Source organism: Salvelinus sp. IW2-2015, unplaced genomic scaffold, assembly GCF_002910315.2.
Source record: "Salvelinus sp. IW2-2015 unplaced genomic scaffold, ASM291031v2 Un_scaffold2610, whole genome shotgun sequence".
NCBI lineage: Eukaryota > Metazoa > Chordata > Actinopteri > Salmoniformes > Salmonidae > Salvelinus > Salvelinus sp. IW2-2015.
Window position 1 is genome coordinate 54,547 of NW_019943918.1, and position 12,842 is coordinate 67,388.

The 12,842-nt window shown below is 42.3% G+C and overlaps 1 pseudogene; it reads right to left on the reverse strand.

Annotated features, from left to right (window-relative positions):
* Window positions 1–2,837: 2,837 nt before the first annotated feature.
* On the reverse strand, window positions 2,838–11,177 carry LOC112074378 (NLR family CARD domain-containing protein 3-like; annotated as a pseudogene).
* Between the last annotated feature and the right edge of the window lie 1,665 nt (window positions 11,178–12,842).

Genomic DNA, 12,842 nt, shown 5'->3' on the forward strand with positions numbered 1-12,842 from the left:
ATCATAAAGTAGGATTTTTCAACCGAGTTTGACCAGTTTATTCAACGTGTATTGGGACTTTTGGAATTTTTTATTCCAGGCGCAACGATTTCTTGGACACGTGAGCTCCACAAGCCAAAGTTGCTAATTCGACAGAAGAAATGGACATTCTTAAACCAAACAACGATTTATTCTGGAACTAAGACTCCTTGCACAACATTCTGATGGAAGATCATCAAAAGTAAGAGAATATTTATGATGTTATTTCGTAATTTTGTGTTTTATGTTGGCTCCAACAAGGCGGAGAATTGTAGGGCGCTGTCTCACAATATTGCATGCTGTACTAAAGTTATTTTTAAAAATCGAACACAGCGGTTGCATTAAGAAGCAGTGTATCTTTCATTTGCTGTACAACATGTATTTTTTAGTAAAGTTTATGATGAGTTCTTTGGTTAGATTAGGTGACTGTCCAAAATATCTCCGGACATTTGTGCATTTTGGCTACGTATTCACAATGTAAAACAACGATTTGCAGCTCTAAATATGCACATTTTCAAACAAAACATAAATGTATTGTATAACATGATGTTATAAGACTGTCATCTGATGAAGTTGTCCAAAGGYTAGTGATTAATTTTATCTCTATTTCTGGGTTTTGCGAAAGCTACCTTGGCGGTGAATAAACGGCGTTGTGTGTTTGGCTATTGTGGTGAGCTAATAGAAATATATATTGTGTTTTCGCTGTAAAACACTTAAAAAATCTTAAATATTGGCTGGATTCACAAGATGTTTTTCATTTGCTGTACACCATGCATTTTTCATAAATGTTTTATGATGAGTATTTATGTATTTCACGTTGCTCTCTGTAATTATTCTGGCTGTTTTGGTGCTATTTGTGATGGTGGCTGCAATGTAAAACTACGAGTTATACCTCAAATATGCACATTTTCGAACAAAACATAAGTGTATTGTATAACATGATGTTATAAGACTGTCATCTGATGAAGTTGTTCAAGGTGATTAATTTTATCTCTATTTGTGGGTTTTGTGAAAGCTTCCGTGGAAACATGGTGAAAACATGGCGTTGTGTGTTTGGCTATTGTTGTGAGCTAATATAAATACATATTGTGTTTTCGCTGTAAAACATTTTAAAAATCGGAAATGATGGCTGGATTCACAAGATGTTTATCTTTCATCTGCTGTATTGGACTTGTGATTTCATGAAAATTATATTATATGATATCCCTGTTCCGTTAGGCTAGGCTATGCCAGTCAGCTTTTTTTGATGAGGAGGATCCCGGATCCGGGAGGGTGATGAAGTAGAGGTTATTAACTAGCCTGATAAGTCAAACATGTCTGATATGAACATTGGCATAAACCCTCTACATACTTGAGTTTCTCCAGTCTGCAGTGTGGATCCTCCAGTCCATCAGAGAGCAGTCTGACTCCTGAGTCTCCTGGGTGATTGTAGCTCAGGTCCAGCTCTCTCAGGTGTGAGGGGTTTGACTTCAGAGTTGAGACTAGAGAAGCACAGCCTTCCTCTGTGACTAGACAGCCTGACAGCCTGCAAAGAGTCAAATCATATTAAAACCACACTGCTATTCTTTAATGGTGAAAATAGTGGCAGTATATTTTTCTAAATGTTCAGATAATCATTGTCCTGAAACCTGCCATAKCTATTCATAATTGGATGTGTCATTATTTGAAATGATTAGAAATGACAAATTATCGAAGTATTGTCTGCAGATAGAAAAATGTATCGCACAAATAATTGAGTAGACTGATCAGACCAGTTTAAAAAGCAGTATCAGTCAAAATACAGAAATTTATGTATCAGATTTAGATTGTATTGAGTATACAGTCCACACCATATCTATTTCGACAGTGAAGCTAACATTTTAAATGTCTCTATAGTATTCTGTATTCTGACTAATTCACTTACAGTGTATTAAAGTAGTCCAAAGTTAAGTATTTGGTTCTATATTCTTCATCACATTGACTACATCAAGCCTGTGACTGCCATGATTGAGAAAGATCATGAATGAATCATGAATAATAATGAGTGAGGAAAGTTAGAGGCTACAACAAAACATGCTAACCTCTAAACATGACCATTAACAGAGGCTACAACAAAACATGCTAACCTCTCACCATTAACCTCAAATAAAAGGTGACATTATGTACTGTCACCTAATTTGAAACATCACAAATCCAAAATGCTGGAGCATAGCACCAAATGTAACTGTAAGCTTCACTGTCCAAACACATATGGTGTGGACTAGGTGTGCCTTGTAAACACATGTGGATCTGGTGAACAGTGTCCACTTGTTGACCAACTACAGGAATACTGACCTCAGAGTCTCCAGTTTACAGTGGGGATTCCCCAGTCCACCAGAGAGCAGCTCCACTCCTGAATCCTTCAGGTCATTGTTATTCAGGTCCAGCTCTCTCATGTGTGAGGGGTTTGACTTCAGAACTGAGACCAGAGAAGCACAGCCTTCCTCTGACTCCACAGCCTGACAGCCTGACAAAGCGATCATCATGATTTCACAAACACACTGTTAATTATTGAGTAGTGTAGAAGGACAATGGCAGATGCATTTGGTTTATTCTCGCAAACAACATATAGATTCACCTTTTGTCTCCAAGAATTGTATGGTCATATTGTTATACTAATGTGAACATCAATGCATTTATTCGATATGTTATTCAATATAATATTATAATACATATTTTTCCCTAAACTGAATATTTCTTCCTGATGATTACATTTACATTTACATTTAAGTCATTTAGCAGACGCTCTTATCCAGAGCGACTTACAAGTTGGATTAGTTCTTATATATTATTTAATTTACTCACAGAACAGCTCTGGAGGCTTTGACCACTGGCAGCAGCCTCAGAAGACCTTCCTCTGATTTGGAGTATTTCTTCATGTCAAACACATCCAGCTCCTTTTCTGAAGTCAGCAACACAAAGACCATAGCTGACCACTGTGCATGTTACAGTTCTTCTTCTGAGGGACTTCCTGATCTCAGGTAGCTTTGGATCTCCTCCACTAGAGAATGGTCATTCAGTTCATTCAGACAGTGGAACAGATTGATGCTCCTCTCTGGAGAAAGATTCTCCCTGATCTTCTTCTTGATGTACTTGACTGTTTCTTCATGGCTCTGTGAACTTCTTCTTCTCTTTGTCCGTAGACCTCGTAAGTGCTTCTGATTGGACTCCAGTGAGAGGCCCAGAAGGAAGCGGAGGAAAAGGTCGAGGTTTCCCGTCTAACTTTGTAAGGCTTTATCCACAGCACTCTTGTAGAAAGTAACTTCAGGCTTGTCTCTGAACAGCAAAGTAAATATACTGGACTTTGTTTGCAGGTTGTGTCCATTAGATTCTCATTGTTGTTGATGAATGAGAGGATCACATATACAGCAGCCAGAAACTCCTGAATGCTCAGATGAACAAAGCAGTACACCGTGTCCTGGTACAGCACACATTCCTCTTTAAAGAGCTGTGTGCACAATCCTGAGTACACTGAGGCTTCATTGACATCAATGCAAGCCTCTTTCAGGTCTTCTTCATAGAATATCAGATTGCCATTCACAAGCTGTTGAAAAGCCAGTTTTCCCAGTGACAGAATGCTCTCTTTATTCCAGTGTGGACCTGTCTCTTCGTTCCCTAGATACTTTTCATTCTTCTGTTTGGTATGAAACACCACAAGGTGTGTGTACATCTCAGTCAGAGTCTTGGGCATCTCTTCTCTCTTATGTTTCAGCATGTGTTCAAGGACTGTTGCAGAAATCCAACAGAATACTGGAATGTGGGCCATGATGTGGAGGCTCCTTGATGTCTTTATGTGTGAGATGATTCTGCTGGCCATGTCCTCATCACTGAATCTCTTCCTGAAGTAATCCTCCTTCTGTGGGTCATTGAACCCTCGTACCTCTGTGACTGGTCAACACACCTTGAAGGGATCTTATTGGCTGCTGCAGGTCGGGTAGTTATCCAGAGGAGAGCAGAGGGAAGCAGATTTCCCTTGATGAGATTTGTCAGCAGAACATCCACTGATGTTGACTCTGTGATATCACAACAGATCTTGTTATTCTGGAAGTCTAGGGCAGTCGACACTCATCCAGACCATCAAAGATGAACAGAACTTCATACTTGTCGTAGTTGGAGATTCTTGATTGTTCGCTTTCCATTGCGAAGCGATTAAGTTCAATCAAAGTGTGTTTGTCCCCTTTTATCAAATTCAGCTCCCGGAAGGGAAATGAATACAAATTGGATATCCTGATTTGCTTTTCCTTCAGCCCAGTCCAGAATGAACTTCTGCACAGAGACTGTTTTTCCAATGCCAGCGATTCCCTTTGTCAGCACAGTTCTGATTGTAACGGCAGCCTTCCTCCTCTTCACGAGAAGAGAGGGTGTAACAGGGATCGGACCAACACGCATCGTAGCCAGTGCTCAACATGTTTAATAAAACGAAATGTGAACACTTACAACGATACAAAATAACAAAATGTGGCAAACCGATACAGCCCTATCTGGTGCAGAGAAAACACAAAGACAGGAAACAACCACCCACAAACCCCAACACAAAACAAGCCACCTATATATGATTCCCAATCAGACACAACACAAAACACCTGCCTCTGATTGAGAACCATATTAGGCCAAACATAGAAACAGACAAACTAGACACACAACATAGAATACCCACCCAGCTCACGTCCTGACCAACACTAAAACAAGCAAAACACACAAGAACTATGGTCAGAACGTGACACTGATGTGCTTTTCTTGTCCAGTTATTAAGGGTTTGAAGATGTCGTTACATTTGATTGCATTCTCTGGTCTTGCTTGTTTCCTGGTTGTTGTCTCAATCTGTCTCAGCTCATGTTCATTATTKACCTCTCCTGTTCCACCCTCTGTGATGTAGAGCTCTGTGTAGATCTTATTGAGAAGTGTTGGGTTTCCTTGTTTAGCGATTCCCTCAAATACACATTGAAACTTCTTCTTTAGATTAGATTTAGAGTTCACGTTGGCAAAGCTCATCTGAATCTAGAAATAACACAGAGGATATTAATTTTACGTCTGTTTTATTGCCTTCTGTATTGTAAGACTGTGTTATAAAGTTTAAATTATAAACATTTCTTCTCTTAACTGACTGTATAAATGTGTTAATGTTTTCATAATGCATTACAGACTGTTGTGACTGATTATATTATTATTGATGCTATTATTATTGTTGTCTCTCCTCTCTTTCTCTCAATTCAATGTACTTAAAATATTTCTCTACTCACTAAAACGTTGTGTTTAATCAAATTTAAATTGTGGCCCATTTGGGATCATGTGACACTTATAGTTTGAGTAAAGGCAGCTGTAACATTGTAAGTAACTGTACTCTACTATACTAGTGCAGCAGGTTTCCACAACACTGTAGAGTAATGATAACTAATAAGGCTTTACAGTGCATTGGGCAGAAGCTCTAACGTTGTAAGTAACTATACTCTAGTATACTAGTGCAGCGAGTTTCCACAACACTGTAGAGTAATGATAACTATCAAGAGTTTACTGTGCATAGAGCAGAAGCTCTAACGTTGTAAGTAACTATACTTGTCACGCCCTGGCCTTAGTTATCTTTGTTTTCTGTATTATTTTAGTTAGGTCAGGGTGTGACATGGGGGATGTTTGTGTGTTTTTGTCTAGTCGAGGGTGTTTGTATTGTATAGGGGGTTTTGTAGAGTGTATGGGGTTGTGTTCAGTGTAGGTGTTTAGGAAAGTCTATGGTTGCCTGGTTTGGTTCTCAATCAGAGACAGCTGTCTATTGTTGTCTCTGATTGGGAGCCATTATTAAGGCAGCCATAGGCATTAGGCTGGTTGTGGGTAATTGTCTATGTTTAACGTTAGTAGCTTGTGTGTGCACTTTCGTTTGTAGCTTCACGGTCGTTTATTGTTTTGTAAAAGTGTTTTGTTCGTGTTCATCTTCTCTCATTAAAAAGGAAGATGTATTCATATCACGCTGCGCCTTGGTCCTGTCTTCCACAGAAAGACGATCGTGACAATACTAGTATACTAGTGCAGCGAGTTTCCACAACACTGTAGAGTAATGATAACTAATAAGGGTTTACTGTGCATAGGGCAGAAGCTCTAACATTGTAAGTGACTGTACTCTAGTATACTAGTGCAGCGAGTTTCCACAATACTGTAGAGTAATGATAACTAATAAGGGTTTACTGTGCGTAGGGCAGAAGCTCTAACGTTGTAAGTGACTGTACTCGACTATACTAGTGCAGCGGGTTTCCACAACACTGTAGAGTAATGATAACTAATAAGGCTTTACAGTGCATAGGGCAGAAGTTGTAACGTTGTAAGGGCTGTGTAGTTCACTATAGAGAACAGGACCTATAGGGATGTGTAGTTCACTATAGAGAACAGGGTCTATAGGGCTGTGTAGTTCACTATAGAGAACAGGGCCTATAGGGCTGTGTAGTTCACTATAGAGAACAGGGCCTATAGGGATGTGTAGTTCACTATAGAGAACAGGGGCCTATTGGCTGTGTAGTTCACTATAGAGAACAGGGCCATAGGGCTGTGTAGTTCACTATGAGAACAGGGTCCTATGGGCTGTGTAGTTCACTATAGAGAACAGGGCCATAGGGCTGTGTAGTTCACTATAGAGAACAGGGTCCATAGGGCTGTGTAGTTCACTATAGAGAACAGGGTCATAGGGCTGTGTAGTTCACTATAGAGAACAGGGTCCATAGGGCTGTGTAGTTCACTATAGAGAACAGGTCATAGGGCTGTGTAGTTCACTATAGAGAACAGGGTTATAGGCTGTGTAGTTCACTATAGAGAACAGGGTCATAGGGCTGTGTAGTTCACTATAGAGAACAGGGTCTACTAGGGCTGTGTAGTTCACTATAGAGAACAGGGTCATAGGGCTGTGTAGTTCACTATAGAGAACAGGGTCATAGGGCTGTGTAGTTCACTATAGAGGACAGGGTCTTATAGGGCTGTGTAGTTCACTATAGAGAACAGGGTCTACAGGGCTGTGTAGTTCACTATAGAGAACAGGGCCCATTGGGCTGTGTAGTTCACTATAGAGAACATCGTCCATTTGAGGAGGCAGACTGAGTGTTATCCAGTGTTCTCAATTCAATTCAATTCAAGGGGCTTTATTGTCACGGGAAACATATGTTAACATTGCCAAAGCAAGAGAAGTAGATAATATACAAAAATGAAATGAACAATACAAATGAACAGTAAACATTACACTCACAAAAGTTCCAAAAGAATAAAGGCATTTCAATTGTCATATTACATCTATATACGGTGTTGTAATGATTTGCAAATAGTTAAAGTACAAACGCAAAAATAAATAACAGAAATATGGGCTGTATTTCCAATGGTGTTTGTTCTTCACTGGTTGACCTTTTCTTGTGGCAACAGGTCATAAATATTGCTGCTGTGATGGCACGCTGGTGTATTTCACCCAGTAGATATGGGAGTTTATCAAACTCGGGTTTGTTTTCAAATTCTTTGTGGATCTGTGTAATCTGAGGGAAATATGTGTCTATAATATGGTCATACACTGGGCAGGAAGTTAGGAAGTACAGCTTAGTTTTCACCTCATTTTGTGGGCAGTGTGCACATAGCCTGTCTTCTTTTGAGAGCCAGGTCTGCCTACGGCGGTCTTTCTCAATAGCAAGTCTATGCTCACTGAGTCTGTACATAGTCAAAGCTTTCCTTAAGTTTGGGTCAGTCACCGTGGTCAGTTATTCTGCCACTGTGTACTCTCTGTTTAGGGCCAAATAACATTCTAGTTTCCTAGAATGTTTTTTTGTTAATTATTTCCATTGTGTGAAGTAATTATCTTTTTGTTTTCTCATGATTTGGTTGGGTCTAATTATGTTGCTGTCCTGGGGCTCTGTGGGGTCTGTTTGTGTATGTGAACAGAGCCCCAGGACCAGCTTGCTTAGGGGACTCTTCTCCAGGTTCATCTCTCTGTAGGTGATGGCTTTGTTATGGAAGGTGGGGAATCGCTTCCTTTTAGGTGGTTGTAGAATTTAACGTCTCTTTTCCGGATTTTGATAAATTAGCGGGTATTGGCCTAATTCTGCTCCGCATGCATTATTTGGTGTTTTACGTTGTAAACGGAGGATCTTTTTTTGTAGAATTCTGCACGCAGAGTCTCAATTTGGTGTTTGTCCCATTTTGTGAATTCTTGGTTGGTGAGCGGACCCCAGAGATCACAACCATAAAGGGCAATGGGTTCTATAACTGATTCAAGTATTTTTAGACAGATCCTAATTGGTATGTCAAATTTTATGTTCCTTTTGATGGCCCTTCTTGCCTTGTCTCTCAGATCGTTCACAGCTTTGTGGAAGTTACCTGTGGCGCAGATGTTTAGGCCGAGGTATGTATAGTTTTTTGTGTGCTCTAGAGCAACGGTGTCTAGATGGAATTTGTATTTGTGGTCCTGGCGACTGGATCTTTTTTGGAACACCATTATTTTGATTTTACTGAGATTTACTGTCAGGGCCCGGGTCTGAACGAATCTGTGCAGAAGATCTCTCTTTCTCTCTCGCCTGTCAAATTGAATCAACACATTCCGCAGCTACTTGACGAGGACACTAGGTGTTATGTGTTGATAAATACACCTTTTACTTCTCTAGAACTTGTAAAGTACAAATGTTTTTTTCCCACTATTATGACTGATGGGATTAAATGTGTTAAGGCTGCTACAATATCATTGAGTTACACAGCTACTTTAGCTGTACTTTAGCTACAGCTTTTAAATGTTATAAAACATCATTCAACATGAGGCAGACAGCTCTTACTTTTCTCCTGTGTGTCAGCAAGCTACTTCTGGTTCATTTTCCTCTGGACATGCATATCAGGACCACTGAAAATGGAGAGTACACACAACCAGGGAGGGAACGTTGTGTTTGTTTAATATTGCTTTAGGACTATGAAAATGGACAAAAGGATTAGCCTATGGTTTTTGAAGAAAAAAAAAAAAGGGAAATGGCCCTTGAATGTTTTGGTACCTATTGGAGAGCTCTTCTTTGTCTACAGGCTGTTACTTTGGCAGATAATGCCACCTATCAATATAAATACATATATTTTTTTATAATTAACTAAATGCATTGTCACATTCATCAACTAGCATCGACCCACTCTACCTTCTCACGCTAGTAGTCAACTCAGCCCCGCCAAAAAGCTTGAGTCGTTAATCTGCCTTCTCGAACAAGCGAGGGGCATGTTGAGGTAAATTTACTAACCGGGAGGGTTGCATGATGTAATTTATTGGCGGGCTGGAAGACACACTCTTGTCTTTTCTATTCCGAGGTTGTTTACTCGCAATATCAGATATTACGATTACATTTTGTAATGCATGTATACTAAGGTTGAGGTTCTGACTAGTGATAATTTACCCATGGTTCAATACCTGCTATAGTCACAACTTTTTTGCTCTTCCAAAAGCAACACAGCCCTAATACAAGATATATAGCTAACTAAAGTAATGAGTGGCCATTTTAGAAAATTCATGGGACATATAGTCTGTGGTTGCATGCTATTTTATGTCAATCATATTGCTGCTTGTAGCCTATAACTGATGCTTCATGGTCTTTTGCTGCCATCTATTGTAAATATTTAGCAATTACAAGTTATTAATTAACTTACATACATTGGTGAGGCAGCTGCGAATTTAAAAAAATGTAATGTGTCCAGCCTACTTGAGGGACCCCGAAAATAATATTCAAAAGATTGTTCCATGGACACAGAGGGGTTAAACACTAAAGTTACCGTCCATCTAACGTTAATAAAGAAAGGAGAACTGGACAGAGGTAGCCAGCATCCATTTCTCTCTCTCTCTCTCTCTCTCTTCCACACCTGCTGTCTCAACCTCTGAATGCTCGGCTATGAAAAGCCAACTGACATTTACTCCTGAGGTGCTGACCTGTTGACAATCTATAACCACTGTGATTATTATTTGACCCTGCTGGTCATCTATGAACGTTTGAACATCTTGAAGAACGATCTGGCCTTAGTGGCCATGTACTCTCATAATCTCCACCCGGCACAGCCAGAAGAGGACTGGCCACCCCTCAGAGTCTGGTTCCTCTCTTCCCAGCACAGCCAGAAGAGGACTGGCCACTCATCAGAGCCTGGTTCCTCTCTAGATTTATTTCTAGGTTCCTGCCTTTCCAGGGAGTTTTTCCTAGCCACCGTGCTTCAACATCCGAACATGATCTGTTCAGCACTGTCACGTTTGTCGTTTGGATGAAGAGAGGAGGACCAAGGCGCAGCGTGATAAGAATACATTCTTCTATTTATTTAACGAAACGAAGAACACTTAAACAAACTATGCAAAACAACAAACGAAGCCGACTGGCGGGCGGCTCTGGCGGGTCCTGACTGACGGACGGCTCTAGCGGCTCCTGACTGACGGACGGCTCTAGCGGCTCCTGACTGACGGACGGCTCTAGCGGCTCAGGACAGACGGGCGGCTCTGACAGCTCAGGACAGACGGGGTGCTCAGGCGGCGCTGGACAGACGGGCAGCTCAGGCAGCGCTGGACTGACGGGCAGCTCAGGCGTGGCTGGACAGACGGGAGCATGAACAGGGCATACTGGACCCTGGAGGCGCACAGTAGGCCTGGTGCGTGGTGCCGGAACTGGTGGTACAGGGCTGGGGACACGCACCACAAGGCGAGTGCGGGGAGAAGGAACAGGACATACTAGACTGCCGAGGTGCACTATAAGCCTGGTGCGTGGTGCCAGWACTGGTGGTACCGGGCTGGGGACACGCACCTCAAGGCGAGTGCGAGGAGCAGRGACAGGGAGTACTGGACCCTGGAGACGCACTGGATGCCTGGTGCGTGGTATCGGCACTGGTGGTACCGGGCTGAGGACACGCTTCTCAGGGCGAGTGCGGGGAGGAGAAACAGGGCGTACAGGGCTCTGGAGACGCACAGGAAGCCTGGTGCGTGGTGTTGGCACTGGTGGTACTTGGCTGGGGACACGTACCTCAAGGCGAGTGCGGGGTGCTGGAACCGGAGGACTGGTGCGAGGGGCTGCCACAGGAGAGCTGGTGCGTGGGGCTGMCACAGGAGAGCTAGTATGTGGTGCTGCCACAGGAGGTGCAGGACTAGGGAGACGCACAGGAGGCCTGGTGCGTGGGACTTGCACTGTCATTACCAGACGGTTAGCACGCACCTCAGGACGAGTATGGAGAGCTGACTCAGGTAACATCAAATCCTGGACACGCTCCGTCGGGCGGATGTCGTGCCTCACGCACCAACACAGCAACTCTTTCCCCAACTTTCCCCATTAATTCCTTCACAGTCTCTGCTTCACTCCCCTTGCTCACCTCCAATTCCACCCCGACTGGCTCTGGTTCCATCTTCGGCTCCTCACGGTAAGCACGGGAAGTTGGCGCAGGTCTCCTACCTGAACTCGCCACACCCCCGTGTGTCTCCCCCCAATACATTTTTGGAGCTGCCTCTCGGCTTTCGCTGCCTCCAGCTCTGCCTTGGGGCGGCGATATTCACCCGGCTGTTCCCATGGTCCCTTACCGTCTAATATTTCCTCCCAAGTCCATTGCTCCACAAAGCTCTGTTCCTTCCTTTCACGCTGCCTGGTCCGGTTGTGGTGGGTTATTCTGTCACGTTCGTCGTTTGGATGAAGAGAGGAGGACCAAGGCGCAGCATGATAAGAATACATTCTTCTTTTTATTTAACGAAACGAAGATCACTTAAACAAACTATGCAAAACAACAAACGAACGTGAAGCTATATATTAAACAAGTGCAGATACAGGCAACTTACATATAGACAATAACCCACGAAATCCCTAAAGAATATGGCTGCCTAAATATGGTTCCCAATCAGAGACAATGATAAACAGCTGCCTCTAATTGAGAACCAATCTAGGCCACCATAGACATACAAACACCTAGACTAGACAACACCCCATAAACATACAAAACCCCTAGACAAGACAAACACATAAATCCCCCATGTCACACCCTGACCTATCCAAAATAATAAAGAAAACAAAGATATCTAAGGCCAGGGCATGACAAGCACGAGACGACCGTTAGACCAAATGACGTGTTTCTACCAAGGAGCTTAAAATCAAATCAAATCGTATTTCTCACATAAGCCGAATACAACAGTTGTACACTTTACTGTGAAATGCTTACTTAAAATAAAATAACAACAATGAGACTATAAGGAGTACCAGTACTGAGTCAATGTGCAGGGGTACCAGGTAGTTGAGGTAATAATGAGACTATAAGGAGTACCAGTACCGAGTCAATGTGCAGGGGTACCAGGTAGTTGAGGTAATAATGAGACTATAAGGAGTACCAGTACTGAGTCCATGTGCAGGGTACCAGGTAGTTGAGGTAATAATGAGACTATAAGGAGTACCAGTACTGAGTCAATGTGCAGGGGTACCAGGTAGTTGAGGTAATAATGAGACTATAGTTGAGGTAATATGTACATGTAGGTTGGGGTAAAAGTGACTAGGCAATCAGGATAGAGATTACATCTCCTCATCCAGGGAGTTCAAACACTGTAATGAAACTCAGGGAGAAAAAGGTGTAGATAAACGCACAGAGCGCAGCAGGTGCTTATTTCGCAGAAGGCAGGTTTCGTGGTCACAGGCAGGCAATGGTCATACACAGGTAGGCAAACAGGCAGGTGAATCAAAACTAGGACAGAAGGCTATAACAGGTTCTGACAAACGAGCTAGGAAAAGGCTTAGTAGAGTCAAAACGAACAATACCTCATAAAGGCACAAACAGAATGAACTGAACTAAATAAGGAGCTGATGAGACCAGGTGAGTAACTAACA